Here is a 20929-nt window from a genome sequence, read left to right as displayed (position 1 = left end):
CAAAGAAGATCCCTCATTTTTAAAGGACCTTTTTACAGAAAGCAGCATTTCTAATTGACAGATCTGGAAACTAGCCTGACTTGGACAAACTATTGATTCGACATGCAGATGAGATTTCCTTCTACTGTTAACTTGCCCTGGATTTGATATCCACCCTCAAAAGAATCCTATAAAAAACTGCTTCAAAGCCCCTTTGAAATCGCAGTAGTGCAGCAAAACCACAAGTAAACAGTGACCTGTTACCCTGTTATTTCAAATACAGACTGAAAAGCCAACAGGCATTTTTTGGTGCAATTTTTTTAAAACATCGTTGATATATCATATCTGCACAGCGCTGTCCCTTCACAGAAGGCAAGAAAGTGCTGGCACATCATGTGGGAGGCCGTCCTTGGTACTGTAGGCTGTGAAAGTGGGCCTCCTTCAGGGTCTGGTTGATGTGGAAGTAAGGGCCTTGACACAGTGTGTATCGCCCCGGCACGGACTTGGGGCCAGGGCGCATGGGGGCTGGACCGGGCGGAGGGGTGGTTTAAGCTGCTCTCCACCCAGCTGGCCTGGCACGGGCTGTTGATGCTGCTGCTGCTGTTCCCGCCACTGTGACTGCTTGAAGACCGTGTCCCCAGCAATCATGTAAGAAAGGGTTTCTAGTCTCCTTTTGGTCTGTGGGGGGAAATGGTGGTCTTCTTCACTGCCTTTTCTTCTTTTCCTGGGGCAGAGGCGCTCGCTCAGGGCAGCCAATGGAGGCGAGCGACGCGGCGCCGCTCAGCGAGGAGAGGGAACAGAGAGTTTTGTGTTTCGGCGGCTGCCACGCGCTCCGCCTCGGGCCTTGGCTCTCGCCGCGGCTCTGGTGGACGCTGCCGGCCGAAAGATTACTCTTTTGCTTTGAATTATGTATGCTGCCTTTTTGCCTTCTGAATATACCCCACTTTAAACTAATATATAGTTGTAAATAAATAAAAGTTCTATGGTAGAAAATTCTTAGACACTTCAGAAGATAATACAACCCCAAATATTTTTAATCCATTAATTTAATTCATCCCTCAATTTACTCCTTTACTAATAGTTCATTCCTTTATTTAACAAAAAGCTATATTTGAGGCATGACTGTGTAACTGGCCCCTGCACACAAACTGAATAAAATATAATCCTTGTGCTTGTACTTAGAGACTCAGAAGAATCTTTGTATAACTCAAGTTTCTTATTTATAGAAATCAATTCTAGTTAACCTAGTAGCAATGAATTTAAAACATAACTCAAATATTTGTATAGTTCAAATAATGCTTGGGAAAGGAGCAGGAACAGATAGCATGATCCACAACGGATCCAACAACAGATTATACTAAAATAAGTGTCAGGTTGGAATGCCACCATTACTGATGCTGATGACTGAGGACCACTGTTGACATTACTCCCAGAGAACCTGGATGCTGTCATCACTATTTCTGTTCCTGCTGGCACAGCTGCTACTGGGCACTGGGTGCTCCTGATGATGAAATGAACATTAAAGAGTCTTGCATCAGCCTTTACAAACTGAATTCAGAAAGATAGGGTTATGTGTGACTCAATACTTTCTCTCCTTCACTCACTTCACATCTAATCTTCCAGAAAATCTGTTCTCTTTAATTTTAAAATAAATGCATTATATGGCCACATTTCACTATGCCCACTGTACCCCAATCCAAGTATGCCGTGATCTCTTGTCTAGATTACAGTAAATTTCTTCCTTTCACACTACTCTCTGTCCTCAAGGGTGCGACTAGGGTGATCCTTTTAAATCATAAATCAAACCATTTCACTCTTCTGCTCAAACCTCTCCAATGTCTTGATATTTCACTCAGAGGAAACCACAAATCAGCAAAACTCATTGAATGGCTAGGTACAAGCACCTGAGTAATCTGACTTCCTGTTAATTCCTCACCCTGCTTCAGTCCTACTGGCCTCCCCTCTTCCTTCATAAAGGCAGATACGCTCCACTTTAGAGCCTCTCACTTGCTAATCCCTCTGCAGAAAGGCTCTTCTTCAGATACCCACGTGACTAACTCCCTCTTCTTCCTGGTCTCTACTGACTACCCCATTTCCAAATGCAATCTGCCCTTTTCACCTGGCATTCCCAATCCACTCAACCCAACTCTATTTTATCCCAAGGAAAACATCAACTTGCAACATACTCTTTTATACGTATTTTTCTACTATTTGTCTCCCCTCCTTACTTTCCACCAGAAAAATAACCTATACTAGGGTACGGGTTGAGGAAAAGGGAGGAATGAATAAGCAGATCACAGATGATTTTTAGGGCAGTGAAACTGTTCTGTATGATAAAATAATGGTGGATACATGTAAGTATATATTTGTCAAAACCAACAGAAAGTGTAGCACCAAGAACGAACCCTAATGTAAACTACGGACTTTGGGTGAAATTGATGTGTCAAAGTACGTCCATCAAGTGTAACGAATGTTCTACCCTGGTGTGGCAGATTGTGTGTGGGGGCAATGTGTATATGGTAGTTCTCTGTATTTCCTGTTTAATTTTCCTGTGAACCTGAAGCTGCTTTGAAAATAAAGTCTATTAGAAAAACCCTCTAAAAAGAGAAAATAATTAGCACAAATATAACTGAAAATAGATTAGTATCCAGAATATATCAAGAATTTCTAAATGTAAATTTAAAAAGATAAACCACCCAATCAAAAAATTAGGACATCAAAAAAATTCCAAGGAAATATGAATGGATACAAAAATATGCTATATCTCAAAAGGAAAATGTGAATCAAAATCATGTTTTCTAAAATGAATTTTCATGTAATTCACACATTGAAAATAACATTCATAATAATTATAATAATTAAAGTATATGGAACAATGGGGCCTAGTTTATACTTCTGGTGATGTTTAAAATGATACAGCTGTTTGACATAACAATGTGACAGTATCTGAGGTGTTTACCTGACAGTCTGTCTTTAAAATTCCTTGAAGTATCTTTGCATTTTTCTCTCCTTAGGCATAGTTACCTTGAAGAATGTTTCCTGGCCCCACTGAGAAGAAGCTAAGAGGAAGAACCCAAGTCCATACATCAGAAATTATTAGAGTCTCACAGCAGTACATAATCTCCCTTTCATTCAATGAGTTCTGAGTCTCTAAATTCACACATTTCTAGGAAATGTGTTTGGCACTATGACTCAAAATCTGTTTATAGGATTTTATTTTACATATATAAACACACCATATATATATGTATATGTGTGTGTATATATGTACATACACATATGTGTGTAAATATACATACAAATATATTTTTCAGTTATACAATCAAAAGTAAAGTGTAGTTAAAATAAAGTTGACCTTTGAGAAGCTGCCCTGTATTTCAGTCCTCAGGGTCATGAACAATTAGCACAAACCTACAAAGATTCCTTAAGGCAGACCATTTTGATAACTATACTAGATCTGAAATCTATCCTGACAACCATACCCATTTTGTCTCTGGAGCTCTGTGCCACTATTTGATCTCTACCTCCTTGGGGTCATCTCACTCCCTTAACTGCAGTTGAATTGAATCCATTTCAACCACAGAAAATTCTACCAGCCTCTATATTCTATACAAAATTGCCACAAAAATCACTTGTCAAAGATGATGACACCCCTCCTCAAAGTATATCCCTTGCCCTTGGTGGAGAAAATGTCCTTTGGGCCCTTCCAGGGGATTTTTGGGGAGTGGATGGTCCATATTAAATTCACTCCAGCATTTTTCTTTCTGTCAAAATTGTTTCAAGTTACTTCTCAACATAGTACTTGGATTTGCTGGCATTTTCATTCAATTTAGCATTGTCTATCAGTGGCACCTGGTCAATTGTGTGGACCACTCACAGCTGTTATGCTACCATAGTGAATCTAGAAACTCTAGCAGATAGACTGGTATTAATTCAGCCACTCTGTAATTATGTACTCAGAATACCTCCTATCTACAGTCCCCAGAGTTTCTATAATATAAATACTAATGTAAATTGTGAAAATGAAACACTGAAAATCTTTTGATATAATGCCTCTTTTCAAAGTTGTCTTTAATTGACAATCCCCAGAGGATTTTCAGCTGCTACCTAATTCATTGTTTCTCAACATGGGCTGTTTCAAAATCAGCTGGGGAGATTTAAAGATTCCTAATGTCCAAGTCATTCCCCAAACTAATTGCATTGGTATGCCTGGGGAGGAACTTTGGCATCAGGATTTTTTAAAGCTCCCAGTCAATTCCAATGCATAGACAAGGTTGAGAAATACTGCTTTTGTTACTGAGCCAAACTTGAGTCCCTTTGCCTACATGCAGTAAAGCCAATCTACTGACACCAGGTTGTGGTGATGGAAAGTGCAGCGTTTATTGCAGGGTGCCAAGCAAGGAATCTGAGTAGCTAGTGCTTAAAAGGCCTCAACTCCCTGAAGGCTTTCAGGGAAAGGGTTTTTAAGATAGGGTGAGGGAGGTGGGTGATGGGGTGCATGATCAGCTCGTGAACATTCTTCTAGTTGGTTGGTGATGAGGTAATTGGGAGTCAGCATCATTAACCTTCTGGTTCCAACCTGTCTGGGGTCTACATGCTTGTGGGCAGCATACAGTTAACTTCTTCCACCTGGTGGTGGTTTCAGTATCTGCAAAACGCTCAAAGGATGTGGCTCAGAATATTATCTATAGCCCTTGAGGAAGAACTAAAAATCCTTGACTTTGTTTAATGGCTAAACCATTATTATCTTGTCTTGCTCGACTGTTTTCCTTTCTTTATTTTCTCACTTTGATTAAATTCACTCTTTGGAACTCAGGGAAAGCCTAGGGAGCTAAAGTTTTTCTACAGACAAGAGGCAGGAAGAGGAAGTGGGCGGGGAGGGGTGTGTTCTGGGAAGGCCCAATAGGGTCCTGCTTGGTTATACTTTTAAAGACAGCGATAGATGAGGAGTACGGTAGGCTGAATGTTGGCCCTCCAAAAGGCCAACTGTGACCAGCGGTCTCATTTCTGTGCTTCCAAAGGAGTTGAGGTAAGTAATTTTTGTTTCTTTTTTCATAGTGCTGGTATCTAAAATAATGGTATATTACTTTAACAGTTACTAGCGTCTTCAGTTTGATGAAATAGAGCCGTGATTTACCAAAACAGGATCAAATTTCATCAGCTTTCTTTACCCTGAGGCTACAGGCAGTAAGATATTCTTTAGCAAGGTCACAGAATTCCTGGATTGATGAATAAAATTAGAATTTTAGCATGGTATTTTCTTCCTCTATGCTTTCTGTGTTATTGGTGACAGCCAATCCACACTGCAGTTATTAAATTTCTTGTGTCCCTTTTCCTATTTTAGGGAGTAGCCAACTAAAACCCTAAAGGCTCCAATGAGCACCTCATTCTAGTAGATCCTCTATATCAATTTAGTTACCTCTTTAGTGCATGTCTTGGAATCCCAGATTCTAATACTAAAACTAAATTTTTACCGCATTAAGTCTGAATTAAGCAAAATACCCAAGCTTCAAATTGTTTCTACTTCCTGAGGGTCTCTTGCTAGAAACCTGTACCCTGTTTGCAGTATCTGTATCAGTCAAAATTGTTACCGCAAGTGGGGGTCTGGCTACTTTCCCTTTGAAGCCAATAAAGAGGCAAGGTTGGTGGAAAGGAAAGTTTGCTTTCAGAGGCTATCAAGTGGGGGAGGGGTGGAAGGAAGAGGGCAGACTCCTGCCCAAAGGCTTATTCCCCGCACTGACAATCAGTGGGCAAGAGCATTTACAGATGGAGGGAGGGGGCTAAGGCAGAAACAGCACAGTCGGCTCTGACAGTCATCTTGAAGTTAGTCATGCAGTGGTCTGATCAGTGTCATCTTCATTGTTTTAAATACAGTTAGTCTGTAGTACCAGGGTTGGTTTGTTCTCATTTCTTTGAGACCAGTTCTCGGAATTGTGGCAACCATGTAGTTAACTTCTTCCACCTGTTGAGGGTTTTAGTCTCTGTAAGACAGCTCAAAGGATATGGTTCAGAATATTATCTACAGTCTTTGAGGAGGAACTAAAGGTCCTTGACTTTGCTTAATGACTAAACTATTGTTATTTTGTCTCCTTTGACTGCTTTCCTTTGTTTCTGCATTCTCTCACTTCTCTGATTTAACTTATCCTTTGGCTAAAGTTTTTCCACAGACAAGAGGCAGGCTAAGGACATGGGCAGGGAAGGATCATAGGGTTCTGCTCTGTTTCAAGATCGTGGTTGAGTATATCAGAGATCAACCACAGTTAACTACACAGAACATGAACTTACGGGAAATATATTGTTTATCTAACATGAAGGTTCTCTCTGCCATTATTATCTGAATTCAAAGCCCCAGATTGTATATCAAATGGGAATGTCTTAGGTACAATACACATACTCAACATGTCAGTTGTCAAAGGAACAAAGAAGTCTAGCATCTGAACTATGTGACTTTGGTAGTAGAAAGCAGATTATCACTTCTCCATAAGAACTACATGTTGATAAATTCTTCAAACATGGGAAAGGGTTTCAGATGCCAATCTGGAGGGAGGATTCATTGTGTCTTCAAATTTACCTAAGAATTTTCTCAGGTATATGTTAGGGATAAGGCAGGCGATAAAGAATATTCCAGGCTGTGGGAATAAAGGACACATGTCAGAATTATAGTTTAGGATTCTAGTTTAAGATGGTAACTGCCACCCTTTATTTGTCCTTCTACTAAAAATCCTGCTGAAATGACAGAAAAATGAGGTAAAAAATGAACAATTTTATTGAGAATAGAAAAAGGAGAAACAGTGGGAGACATTTTTTTTTTTAATTTAGAAAGCAGAAATGCCACTGACCAATAAAAGTAGAAAATGAAAGTGAGTATGTTTGGTTTGGAAAGCAAGAATGCGTTGTGTGTCAGAAATGCAGGTGCTTAAACAAAGGATTGTATAGTGAATAGCAGAGCTAGATCTTTCACCCTTGCCACATTTTTAGGAAAATAAATCTGCTGGCAGCACCAGTGTTGGTCCCCACATTAAAACCCTAAAGGGCATGATCTGTCTGGGAAAGGCTTGGGCTCTGTGGTATTGGTTCCTCGGAGAAAAGGCACCTTTTCTTGGCATTGAATGGTTTCATTTTCAAAATCACCAATCTATTAAATTAGCCACCTTTATTAAACAGAATTCTCAGTCATCTCTTCCATTCAGGGAAAATATCTCTTAAAGAAACAGAACTATATAACTGGTGAAGAAATCCATGCCATCAATCCGTATTAATAAAATTTTATTTAAAAATTCAAAGCATACCCAAGGGGAATTTTGAGAGCCATTGACTTGACTCAAAATTAAAAGGCATTTATGGAAGTAAAGCAAGTTTAAAAAATTTTAATGTTTTTATATCGATATCCCTCACTGCCTTAGTAGGAGTGTGTGTCTAAATTATGTGATGATTAAGTCTTCTCTGTTTAAAGAAGAAGAGGGAGAAACTTCTCTCCTCCTTAGGGTGTATTCTTGAGAACACAAGACCTTTTAATTTTACAGCACAAGGTCCTGGGCCTTCTGATTCTGGAACTGTAAACACAAACCTCCAACATTAATTTAGGAGGCCCCCATAAGATAAGCAATCACAAAGTGTATTTTCTTGTCTCAAGGAAATGAGAGAAGTTTTTGTCTCTTATACTTTTCTCTATAAAGTGCATGAAATTCTGTCCAGACCCCATAATCCCTCGTTTTACCTTACATACGTATAATCTATTAGTACTTATCCAGTTATGTGATTGTTCTCTGCCCGTTCTCTGTTGGTAGGGAGAGGACTTTTGTTGACAAGATTACTTATTTTTCCCGACAATATATAAGTGGGACTGGCTCTAACCATTTAGACTACTATTTCTGGAAGCAGAACCTTCCCTTCTAATCCATCTCTAAGAATTTTGTACTTAAATATAGGGTGTGTATCGGGAGCAGTACACTAAAAGAAAAAACAAATGATGTAATTTAAAGTAGCATTTCAGCGCTTTGTGTGAGATAGTTGGGGTAAACATAATTTCTGTAAAGTTCCTCAAATCATACTATACCTGAAATTATGCAATTTCTAGTCAGTTCATTGTATGTCCGCATTTGTCTATTTTACTATTTCCTGTGGCACACCGTTATTAGCTCTGAGAATTGAGAGTGGAAATGAGTTTGTTAATCTGATGGTCTGTTTTATTCTGGCTTCCTTTTTTTTCCCAATTGAAAATATAGTCAAAGACTCAAGTGGTGAATCATATTTATTTCTGTAATATAGATTTAAATATGCTTAATTCTGTTCATCTGTCTAAAATATATATTTAATATTTAATACATAAATTGTGATCTGTGTTTAGAAAATATGTGATTATACCATTATATTCTATTTTTAACCTTATATCTAGAACGTAGAGTTCTGCTGCAATTATTACACAGAGGCCACTTTCACTGCAATTCTGAGTTTTCATGGGTCTATTGGGAAAGCTTAAGGTGTGTGTAATGGTAACATGAGTTTTATTGGGCTTCCTTCATCAAGAAATAACCATACTAATTATTTTCTATGAGGTGTATATATCAGTTGCATTGTCCTGTACTGCCTTCAGTGTGAATGTGTTCCTTGGCTAGATGCTATACTGTGTGAAACTTCATGCCTGTATATCAAGCATTTTGTAACTCCCTAGATGGTGGTGCTGACTGGGGCTCTGAGGGTAAGAAAAAAATTCTCCATAACCAGAATAGATGCCAATTTCTGTGAGAATGACTTGTTACCCCTGGTAACAAAGGATAATTTGTCTTCCCAAGGAAATATGCCATATGGGTGATTCAGAATTGTTATTTTTGTTTGTTTGTTTTTTTCTGAGAGATTAAATTTTCTTAGAAGGCAGAAGCTAGATTGTTAGAATTCATGCTGCTGGTTTCCTGTGTGATCTCCATCTTTTACCCACTGATTACTCCATTCCTATACCTGTCATGCCAGGTCTGGCATAGCCAATAACAAAGACTATTTAGTATCAACTGGCAGAATAATTTTGTCTACGTCGTTGTTCAGTATTCTTTCCATGGTGAGTGCTTGCTGATAGGCATTTATATCTGACATGAAAAATGTCACTTGACGCCCCTTTGCATATGTCCACCCGCATGCCTCTCCTGTAGACCCTCTTTTATCTGATATTCCAGTCTTTTAATTTTGAGGCCATTCACCACTGCCCATAATTCCACACTTTCTCATCTCTGGCCACATCTCCTTTCCCATAAAGTCAATGAATGGTTGTAACGATAGCTCCGTCCATTGGGAAGATTTTCACACACTCACTGTCATTCAGAGTTACCACTGAGTGGCTACAATGTAGCCTCCATTTATTTTGGGTTCATTTTGTATACTGAGCCAATCTATCTATAAACCAAGCTTGGATTTTTCATATTCCCTCCATATACCCATATATAAGATGAGGGAAGGATGAAAACATGGGTGACATGAGGCTGTGTACTCATGCAATTTACTTAGGCCTTCTTGTCCTGCTCAGGCTTGATCCACGATGTACCATTTCTATCCTACAATGAATTATTGCTGCATCTACCCAATCTGATGATGATTTTATGGGTTATCAAAATGGATATATATGCATTGGAGCTATTCTGGAATTTAACCCCAGTTATCAATCTGGTAGCCAGAAAAGAAGGTGGGGACAGCTCTTGAGGGGGCACTTGTTGCCTGGCAGGGAAGAGACCTTTGCAGCTTATTCTCATGTCAAGGAACTGCTAATACTTTAATGGGAAAGGCTGAGCTCCCTCTGAAGACTCTGAGGGCTCACAGTTAAAATCTTCAGAGGAATCCCCACAGATATTCCCGTTCTAAGCTTCAGTAATGCAGATTTTCTCAGCCAGGACCCTAAACACAGCATAACAGACCTGCCTAGGCTGAGCATTCAATAGTCTCTGTAGCTCAGTGTTCTTAACAATAATATCTTGAGTCTGTTCCTCATTTGGTCCTGTCCCACACTGTAAGAGCTAAAGCCCTCTTTTTAAATGACAGCAGAGGCTCTCTGACTCCCTACCTTAGCTATATGCAGATTATCATCATCCTTCTGCAGGGTGTCAGTGTAACTTTGTAGATTCCAGCCAATTCCATGATCCTTGTATGCATTCTACTTCCTGAACTTTTCAAAGTCCTTGTGCATTACACTGGGTGGGGCATTCCCCTTCATGTTTGTAATACTATATCCTCCAATATTGTTTTCCGAGATGCTCATGGCTTCAACCTGGAAGCTGAGACAGTTCCTGAAGGCACTTACAATAGGAAGCAGTCAGGTGGGGATACTCCTTGTAAGAGTTTCTCTCATGAAAGGAAATATGAGCAACTTAACGTCCATGACTGCAACAGTTTATAATCTGTATATTATGTGCTTCCTATAACATTATCAATTTATATGATAAAGTACCATGAAAATGTTTATTCAACATGTGACAGTTTGTCATTAAGAATCACCATGTGAAAATGGTTGTATGGTGTATAATCTCTACTCTGAATTTATCCTTAGGATGGTGTGTGTGTTACATACAAGTAGGTTTAATTAGAGATAATGTATAATGCTTATGAGAAATTTCTTAGGAAACAAGCATGTCTAGAAATTAGTGAAGTTAGAAGTTAAATCCACTTGAGAACTAGAAAAAGATAGGACAGAGGTGCCATTTAAGATTGAAACTAAAATGACAGTAAAGCTGGAGGAGGAAAATGCAGGGTGCTTTTAGCAAAAGGGAGTAAGCACTTTAACTGGATATGACATACACAGTACAAAAGGGAGTGTCTAGGCTACTGCAGATTGTTGAGACCCTTAAAGATGAATCTTGAGTAAGTGCCAACCCAGTGCAGCTGTGGAGCTGCATTTTTGGCCCGGGCAGAGCCACTTCTGCTGGCCTAGATTTTACTAAAATTTCCTGATTTCATTAAGTGTTACCAACTCTTCATCATCATGGAATCCATGGAGTCATAATATCGTTTGCTGGTTGGTTTGTTTTGTGTTTTGAAGAACTTGCTAACATTTTGTCATGGGGGGATAATAAAACAGAATAAACTTATTTTACCTTCCTAAGAAGAACCTCATCTTTTAGATAAACCCACTCCCTCACAAATAAGGACACCATAGTCTTCACAATCGGTTGCTTCTTATTAGTTATGTCATGATGTCATTCATGATGCATTAAACAAATTCAGCATAATGGAAAAGGGAAGATAAAGGTAAATTTCAAAGATGGTAAGGAAGTATAAATGACAAGCATTTGCATCTAATGGGATGTGTGAAATCAGGGAGAGAACACAGTTAATGATGAGGAGGTTAGTGATACAAATAAACAAAGGTAATGAACAAATGAATGAAACAATGCCACAAATAGCACTAAAGAGTAGCAATTTAAGTTTATGTATTTGGTAAATTAAAAATATACTGTGATTATTTTAAGTTACTATTTGCTTTATGAAAAATGTTAGTCTTTCAGTAAATGTTAATGGAAAAGTCTATTTAAAAAATTGCACATCAGGTAAGAGTTCATGAGTACAATATATAATGTAACTTAATGTGTCACCTATTTTCAAGGATAGTAGGAGCTGATAAGAATTCATTAGCTAGAAATGTGATTACTTCTATTGAACTTGATGCTGAGAGAAATAATTTGTTAGTATAAGTGTACTTTGATGTCACATGTTTAATTCCCATCTTATAATATTAAATTTATTATGATATTAATATACTTCTTAAACATGCAACATACATGCAGGCATCCACACATATACACATGCCTACTTTAGGTCAACTTGAAATTAATACCAAGTATTAAACACTTTCAAAGTTTAAAAGTGAATTATATTTGAACACCGTGACTACTTTCAGAAACAATAAAAATGTGCTTTAAAAATATTGATATCAAGATGAATTATTTATACAGCTTCAATTTCTTTGAAAGCAAGATGTTAGCAGACTCTAATAAAAATACATCTTGACTTTACCTGAAAGGAAAAAGCTCAAAGGTGGATATAGATGCTTTCAGTTTTGTATTCCCCACACATTTCTTACAGTGATTATAAGAATTTTTATTTAGAATTTTACTTGGTTAGCTATACAAATGTTAAGGATTTCATACTTAATAAAAAAATTTTATCAAACCCACCTATTATTCAAATACACCTACTGACTTGGTGTGTTTCAGAATTATGCTTAATTATCTGCACTTACTGAAAAGAAAGGGCGATGTCTTCACTTTTAAGTTTGTACCTTTTGATCATCTTCACCCATTTCACACATTCCCCCACCTCCCACCTCTGGCAACCACTGATCTATTCACTGTATCTATGAATTTGTTTTTTAGGGTTTGTTTATGTTTTATTTTTAGATTCCACATGTAAGTGAGGTCATATAGTATTTTTCTTTGTCTGATTTATTTCACTTAGTATAATACACTCAAGGTCCATCCAGGTTGTCACAAATGGCAAGATTTCCTTTTTTATTGCTGGATAACATCCCTGTGTGTGTCTGTAGTAAGTCCCCTACATACAAACAAGTTTTGTTCTGAGACTGCATTTGTAAGTCCAACAAAGTTAGCCTAGGTACCCAAATAACACAATCAGCTATACAGTACTGTACTGTAATAGGTTTTTTTTTTATTATTATTTTTAAACATCTTTATTTGGGTATAATTGCTTTACAATGGTGTGTTAGTTTCTGCTTTATAACAAAGTGAATCAGCTATACATATACATATGTTCCCATATGTCTTCCCTCTTGCGTCTCCCTCCCTCCCACTCTCCCCATCCCAACCCTCCAGGCTGTCCCAAAGCCCCGAGCTAATATCCCTGTGCCTTGCGGCTGCTTCCCCCTAGCTATCTACCTTACTACGTTTGTTAGTGTGTATATGTCCATGACTCTCTCTCGCCCTGTCAAAACTCACCCTTCCCCCTCCCCATATCCTCAAGTCCGTTCTCCAGTAGGTCTGCGTCTTTATTCCTGTCTTAACCCTAGGTTCTTCATGACAGTTTTTTCCCTTAAATTCCATATATATGTGTTAGCATACGGTATTTGTCTTTTTCTTTCTGACTTACTTCACTCTGTATGACAGACTCTAGGTCTATCCATCTCATTACAAATAGCTCAATTTCATTTCTTTTTAAGGCTGAGTAATATTCCATTGTGTATATGTGCCACATCTTCTTTATCCATTCATCCGATGATGGGCGCTTAGGTTGTTTCCATCTCCGGGCTATTGTAAATAGAGCTGCAATGAACATTTTGGCACATGACTCTTTTTGAATTTTGGTTTTCTCAGGGTATATGCCCAGTAGTGGGATTGCTGGGTCATATGGTAATTCTATTTGTAGTGTTTTAAGGAACCTCCATACTGTTCTCCATAGTGGCTGAACCAATTCACATTCCCACCAGCAGTGCAAGGGTGTCCCCTTTTCTCCACACCCTCTCCAGCATTTATTGTTTCTAGATTTTTTGATGATGGCCATTCTGACTGGTGTGAGATGATATCTCATTGTAGTTTTGATTTGCATTTCTCTAATGATTAATGATGTTGAGCATTTTTTCATGTGTTTGTTGGCATTCTGTATATCTTCTTTGGAGAAATGTCTATTTAGGTCTTCTGCCCATTTTTGGATGGGGTTGTTTGTTTTTTTGTTATTGAGCTGCATGAGCTGCTTGTAAATTTTGGAGATTAATCCTTTGTCAGTTGCTTCATTTGCAAATGTTTTCTCCCATTCTGAGGGTTGTCTTTTGGTCTTGATTATGGTTTCCTTTGCTGTGCAAAAGCTTTGAAGTTTCATTAGGTCCCATTTCTTTATTTTTGCTTTTATTTCCATTACTCTAGGAGGTGGGTCAGAAAGGATCTTGCTGTGATTTATGTCATAGAGTGTTCTTCCTATGTTTTCCTCTAAGAGTTTGATAGTTTCTGGCCTTACATTTAGGTCTTTAATCCATTTTGAGCTTATTTTTGTGTATGGTGTTAGGGAGTGATCTAATCTCATACTTTTACATGTACCTGTCCAGTTTTCCCAGCACCATTTATTGAAGAGGCTGTCCTTTCTCCACTGTACATTCCTGCCTCCTTTATCAAAGATAAGGTGTCCATATGTGCGTGGGTTTATCTCTGGGCTTTCTATCCTGTTCCACTGATTTATCTTTCTGTTTTTGTGCCAGTACCATACTGTCTTGATTACTGTTACTTTGTAGTATAGTCTGAAGTCAGGGAGCCTGATTCCTCCAGCTCCTTTTTTCATTCTCAAGATTGCTTTGGCTATTCGGGGTCTTTTGTGTTTCCATACAAATTGCGAAATTTTTTGTTCTAGTTCTGTGAAAAATGCCAGTGGTAGTTTGATAGGGATTGCATTGAATCTGTAGATTGCTTTGGGTAGTAGAGTCATTTTCACAATGTTGATTCTTCGCATCCAAGAACATGGTATATCTCTCCATCTATTTGTATCATCTTTAATTTCTTTCATCAGTGTCTTATAATTTTCTGCATACAGGTCTTTCGTCTCCTTAGGTAGGTTTATTCCTAGATATTTTATTCTTTTTGTTGCAATGGTAAATGGGAGTGTTTTCTTGGTTTCACTTTCAGATTTTTCATCATTAGTATATAGGAATGCCAGAATTAAATGTGCATTAATTTTGTATCCTGCTACTTTACCAAATTCATTGATTAGCTCTAGTAGTTTTCTGGTAGCATCTTAGGATTCTCTATGTATAGTATCATGTCATCTGCAAACAGTGACAGCTTTACTTCTTCTTTTCCAATTTGGATTCCTTTTATTTCCTTTTCTTCTCTGATTGCCGTGGCTAAAACTTCCAAAACTATGTTGAATAAGAGTGGTGAGAGTGGGCAACCTTGTCTTGTTCCTGATCTTAGTGGAAATGCTTTCAGTTTTTCACCATTGAGGATGATGTTTGCTGTGGGCTTGTCATATATGGCCTTTATTATGTTGAGGAAAGTTCCCTCTATGCCTACTTTCTGGAGGGTTTTTATCATAAATGGGTGTTGAATTTTGTCGAAAGCTTTCTCTGCATCTATTGAGATGATCATATGGTTTTTTCTCCTTCAATTTGATAATATGGTTTATCACATTGATAGATTTGCGTATATTGAAGAATCCTTGCATTCCTGGAATAAACCCCACTTGATCATGGTGTATGATCCTTTTAATGTGCTGTTGGATTCTGTTTGCTAGTATTTTGTTGAGGATTTTTGCATCTATGTTCATCAGTGATATTGGCCTGTAGTTTTCTTTCTTTGTGACATCCTTGTCTGGTTTTGGTATCAAGGTGATGGTGGCCTCGTAGAAGGAATTTGGGAGTGTTTCTCCCTCTGCTATATTTTGGAAGAGTTCGAGAAGGATAGGTGTTAGCTCTTCTCTAAACATTTGATAGAATTCACCTGTGAAGCCATCTGGTCCTGGGCTTTTGTTTGTTGGAAGATTTTTAATCACAGTTTCAATTTCAGTGCTTGTGATTGGTCTGTTCATATTTCCTATTTCTTCCTGATTCAGTCTTGGCAGGATGTGCATTTCTAAGAATTTGTCCATTTCTTCCAGATTGTCCATTTTATTGGCGTAGAGTTGCTTGTAGTAATCGCTCATGATTTTTTTTATTTCTGCAGTGTCAGTTGTTACTTCTCCTTTTTCATTTCTAATTCTATTGATTTGAGTCTTCTCCCTTTTTTTCTTGATGAGTCTGGCTGGTAGTTTATCTATTTTGTTTATCTTCTCAAAGAGCCAGCTTTTAGTTTTATTGATCTTTGCTATCGTTTCCTTCATTTCTTTTTCATTTATTTCTGATCTGATTTTTATGATTTCTTTCCTTCTGCTAGCTTTGGGGTTTTTTTGTTCTTCTTTCTCTAATTGCTTGAGGTGCAAGGTTAGGTTGTTTATTCGAGATGTTTCCTGCTTCTTAAGGTGGGCTTGTATTGCTATAAACTTCCCCCTTAGAACTGCTTTTGCTGCATCCCATAGGTTTTGGGTCGTTGTGTCTCCATTGTCATTTGTTTCTAGGTATTTTTTTATTTCCTCTTTGATTTCTTCAGTGATCACTTCATTATTAAGTAGTGTATTGTTTAGCCTCCATGTGTTTGTATTTTTTACAGATCTTTTCCTGTAATTGATATCTAGTCTCATGGCGTTGTGGTCAGAAAAGATACTTGATACAATTTCAGTTTTCTTAAATTTACCAAGGCTTGATTTGTGACCCAAGATATGATCTATCCTGGAGAATGTTCCATGAGCACTTGAGAAAAATGTGTATTTTGTTGTTTTTGGATGGAGTGTCCTATAAATATCAATTAAGTCCATCTTGTTTAATGTATCATTTAAAGCTTGTGTTTCCTTATTTATTTTCATTTTGGATGATCTGTCCATGGGTGAAAGTGGGGTGTTAAAGTCCCCTACTATGAATGTGTTACTGTCGATTTCCCCTTTTATGGCTGTTAGTATTTGCCTTATGTATTGAGGTGCTCCTATGTTGGGTGCATAAATATTTACAATTGTTATATCTTCTTCTTGGATCGATCCCTTGATCATTATGTAGTGTCCTTCTTTGTCCCTTTTAATAGTCCTTATTTTAAAGTCTATTTTGTCTGATATGAGAATTGCTACTCCAGCTTTCTTCTGGTTTCCATTTGCATGGAATATCTTTTTCCATCCCCTTACTTTCAGTCTGTATGTGTCTCTAGGTCTGAAGTGGGTCTCTTGTAGACAGCATATATAAGGGTCTTGATTTTGTATCCATTCAGCCAATCTGTGTCTTTTGGTGGGAGCATTTAGTCCATTTACATTTAAGGTAATTATCGATATGTATGTTCCTATTCCCATTTTATTAATTGTTTTGGGTTCGTTATTATAGGTCATTTCCTTCTCTTGTGTTTCTTGTCTAGAGAAGTTCCTTTAGCATTTGTTGTAAAGCTGGTTTGGTGGTGCTGAACTCTCTCAGCTTTTGCTTGTCTGTAAAGGTTTTAATTTCTCCATCAAATCTGAATGAGATCCTTGCTGGGTAGAGTAGTCTTGGTTGCAGGTTTTTCTCCTTCATCACTTTCAGTATGTCCTGCCACTCCCTTCTGGCTTGTAGGGTTTCTGCTGAGAGATCAGCTGTTAACCTTATGGGGATTCCCTTGTGTGTTATTTGTTGTTTTTCCCTTGCTGCTTTTAATATGCTTTCTTTGTATTTAATTTTTGACAGTTTGATTAATATGTGTCTTGGCGTATTTCTCCTTGTATTTATCCTGTATGGGACTCTCTGTGCTTCCTGGACTTGATTAACTATTTCCTTTCCCATATTAGGGAAGTTTTCAACTATAATCTCTTCAAATATTTTCTCAGTCCCTTTCTTTTTTTCTTCTGTAATAGGTTTATAATACTTGTCACACAAATAATAAAGAAGAAAACACAAAAAATAAAGAACACTTTTAATCTTACAGTGTAGTACCTTGAAAAGTACAGTAGTACAGTACAACAACTGGCATGCAGGGGCTGACATCTAGTGAAAAGGCAAGAAGAGTTACTGACTGGAAGAGGGAGAGGAGGTGGGAGATGGTAGCGCTGAAGGATCCTCAGCAATAGGAGATGGAGGGCAAGCTGCAATTTCACTCATGCCTGACATTGATGACACAAGTTCTGATTCCTTGCTGGATTCAATTCTATCTACCCTCTTGAAAAAATGAACCAGTGTTATCTGGATAGTAGCTCTTTTTTCTCATCATAGTTGACATGGTAGCACTGGATTGCATACTGAACAGCTGCTGCAACCTTCGTGTACCATTCTACATTCGGGTTCTGTGCCTCAAAAACTAACAGTGCCTCCTCAAATAAAGAAAATCCCCTTGCCATTTCCTGCATCACAAGTCTCTTCAGTTCTTCAGTTACTTTTTCTTCCTCTTGTCTCTCTTCATCCTTTCTCTGGGCCTCCAATTCCATCAGGTCTTCATTAGTAAGCTCCTTGTGTTGCACAGCAAGGAATTCAATGTTATAACAATGTTATAACAATGTTACAACAGTGACCATCTTTTTGCCTCTCTCCACTTTCTCAATTATTTTCACTTTTGTTTCCATCGTGATGGCTTGGTGCTTCTTAGCAGTACTAGCTACATCACAGCTGCTTTTATGCTTGCTTCCAGACATCCTGGACTTGAAACAAAGATACTGTACTACTGTACTCTATACAGTACTGTACAGTAAACACAAGCACAACCACTTATAGAAGATGCACGCATGTGACAATGTATGCCAGACATGTGAACTAACTTTCGTGATTGGACATGCAAATATATGTTTGCATGTCTGAAAGTTCATAGCTTGAAGGTTCCTATGTAAAGGACTTACTGTATATATATACAATTGACCTTTGAACAACACAGGCTTGAACTGCAAGGGTCAACTTACATGTGGATATTTTTCAAGAAATATGTACTATACTACAAAACAATCCACTGTTGGTGAAATCTGTGGATACAGAACTACAGATAGGGAGGGCCAACTGTAGAGATATACTCAGATTTTTGGCTACATGAAGTGTCAGCAACCCTAACCCCAGTGCTGTTCAAGAGTCAACTATATATATAACATAAAATCACATTTTCTTTATTCACTCATCCATTGATGGACACTTACATTTTTCCCGTGTTTTGCCTGTTATAAATAATGCTGCAGTGAACATGGAGGTGCAGATTTTTTTTTGAGCTAGTGTTTCATATCCTTTGGATAAATACCTAGAAATGGAATTGCTGGATAATATGGTATTTCTATTTTTAATTTTTTGAGGAACCTCCATGCTGTTTTCTATGGTGGCTGCACCCATTTACATTCCCATCAACAGTGAACTAAGGTTCCCTTTTTTCACCAACATGTGTTGTTTTTTTGTCTTTTTGACAATAGCTGTACTAACGGGTGAGGTTTTTCCTCATTGTACTTTTGATTTGCATTTCTCACTGTGATGTCAAGCACCATTTCACGTACCTGTTGGCCATTTGTACATCGTTTTTGGGAAAGTGTCTATTCAGATCCCCCTTCCATTTTTTAAATAGGAATGTATATTTCTGTTATTGAGTTGTATGAGTTTTTATAGCTTGGATGTTAACCCCTTATCAGATATACGATTTGCAAATATTTTTTCCCATTTGGGAGGTTGCCTTTTCATTTTTGTGATCGTTTCCTTTGCTGTGCAGAAGCTTTTTATTTATATGTAGTCTCACTTGTTTGTTTTTGCTTTTCTTACCTTTGCTTTTGGAGTAGTGTCCAAAAAATCATTGCCAAGACTGATATCAGTAAGCCTAATGCCCATGTTTTCTTCAAGCAGTTTTGTGGTTTCATGTCTTATGTTCAAATCTTTATCCATTTTGGGTTAATTTTTGTGTATGGTATAATATAGTGCTCCAGTTTCATTCCTTTGCTGTGGCTGTCCAGTTTTTCCAACACCATTTACTGAAGAGACTTTTGCTTTCCATTGTATATCTTGGCTCCTTTGTCATAAATTAATCAACCATATATGTGTAAGTTTATGTCTGGGCTCTCAATTCTGTTCCATTGATCATATGTGTCTGTTTTTATGCTGACATCAAACAGTTTTGATGACTATAGCTTTGTGATGTAGTTTGAAATAAGGAGGCATGATGCCTCTAGCTTTGTTTTTCTTTCTTAGGATTGCTTTGGCTATTTTGCATCTTCTGTGGTTACATACAGTTTATAGGATTATTTGCTCTATGTCTGTGAAAACTTTATTGGACACTTGACAGAGATTACATTGAATCTGTGGATAGCTTTGGGTAGTATAGACCTTTATAAAATATCAATTCTTCCAATCCATGAACATGGAATATCTTTCCAATTATATGTGTCTTCTTCAGTTTCTTTCATCAATGTCTTATAGTTTTCAGTGTACAGGTCTTTCACTTCCTTGGTTAAATTTATACCTGAGTGTTCTTTTGATGCAATTGTAAATGAAATTGTTTTATTAATTTCTTTGTCTGATAGTTATTAGTATATACAAAAGCAACAGATTTTTGTATATTGATATTTGTATCCTGCAACTTTACTGAATTTGTTTTTAGTTCTAACAATTTTTGGTGGAGTCTTTAAGGTTTACTTTTCTGATTTGGATGCCTTTTCTTCTTCTTGCCTAATTGCTCTGGTTAGGACTTCTAATGCTATGTTGAATAAAAGTGATGAGAGTGAGCATTTTTGTCTTGTTCCTGATTTTAGGGGAAAAACTCTCAGCTTCTCACCACTGAGTATGATGTTATCTGTGGGTTTGTCATGTATAGACTTTATTATGTTGAGGTACATTCCCTCTATATCTGTGTTGAGAGTTTTTAAACATAAATTCAGATGACTTTTGTCCAATGCTTTTTCTTCATCTATTGAGATGATATATGATTTTTATCCTTCATTTTCTTAATGTAGTATGTCACATTGATTTGTGGATGTTGAACTATCCTTGCATCTGTGGAATAAATCCCACTTGATCATGGTGTATAATCCTTTTTATATTTTGTTGAATTCAGTTTGTTAATATTTTTTTGAGGATTTTTCTATCTATGTTCATCAGGGATATTAGCCTGTAATTTTCTTGTGTCATCCTTGTCTAGTTTTAGCATCAGAGTAATCACAGCCTGTGAGATGCATTTGGAAGAGTCCTCCCCTCTCCTACATTTTAGAAGAGTTTGAGAAGATTGGTATTAGTTCTTGTTTAAATATTTGGGAGAATTCACCAGTGAAGCCATCTGGCATGGACTTTGTTTGTTGGGAGGTTTTTGATTACCAATTCAATCTCCTTATAGATTCAATTTGATTACTGATTAAACTAATAATTATTCTGGTCAGCTTTTGTTTTTCATGATACAGTCTTGTTAGGTTGTATGTTTCTAGAAATTTACCCGTTCCCTCTAGGTAATCAAATTTTTGGCATATAACTTTTATAGTACAAATGTTA

General features: G+C 37.4%; 1 pseudogene; it reads right to left on the bottom strand.

The window, feature by feature from the left end:
• Window positions 1-370: 370 nt before the first annotated feature.
• Window positions 371-18976, bottom strand: LOC116752603 (annotated as a pseudogene).
• Between the last annotated feature and the right edge of the window lie 1953 nt (window positions 18977-20929).

The sequence above is a fragment of the Phocoena sinus genome, chromosome 4, assembly GCF_008692025.1.
Source record: "Phocoena sinus isolate mPhoSin1 chromosome 4, mPhoSin1.pri, whole genome shotgun sequence".
NCBI lineage: Eukaryota > Metazoa > Chordata > Mammalia > Artiodactyla > Phocoenidae > Phocoena > Phocoena sinus.
Note: the sequence above shows the minus strand (reverse complement) of the source record. Positions and strands in the feature narration are given on the sequence as shown.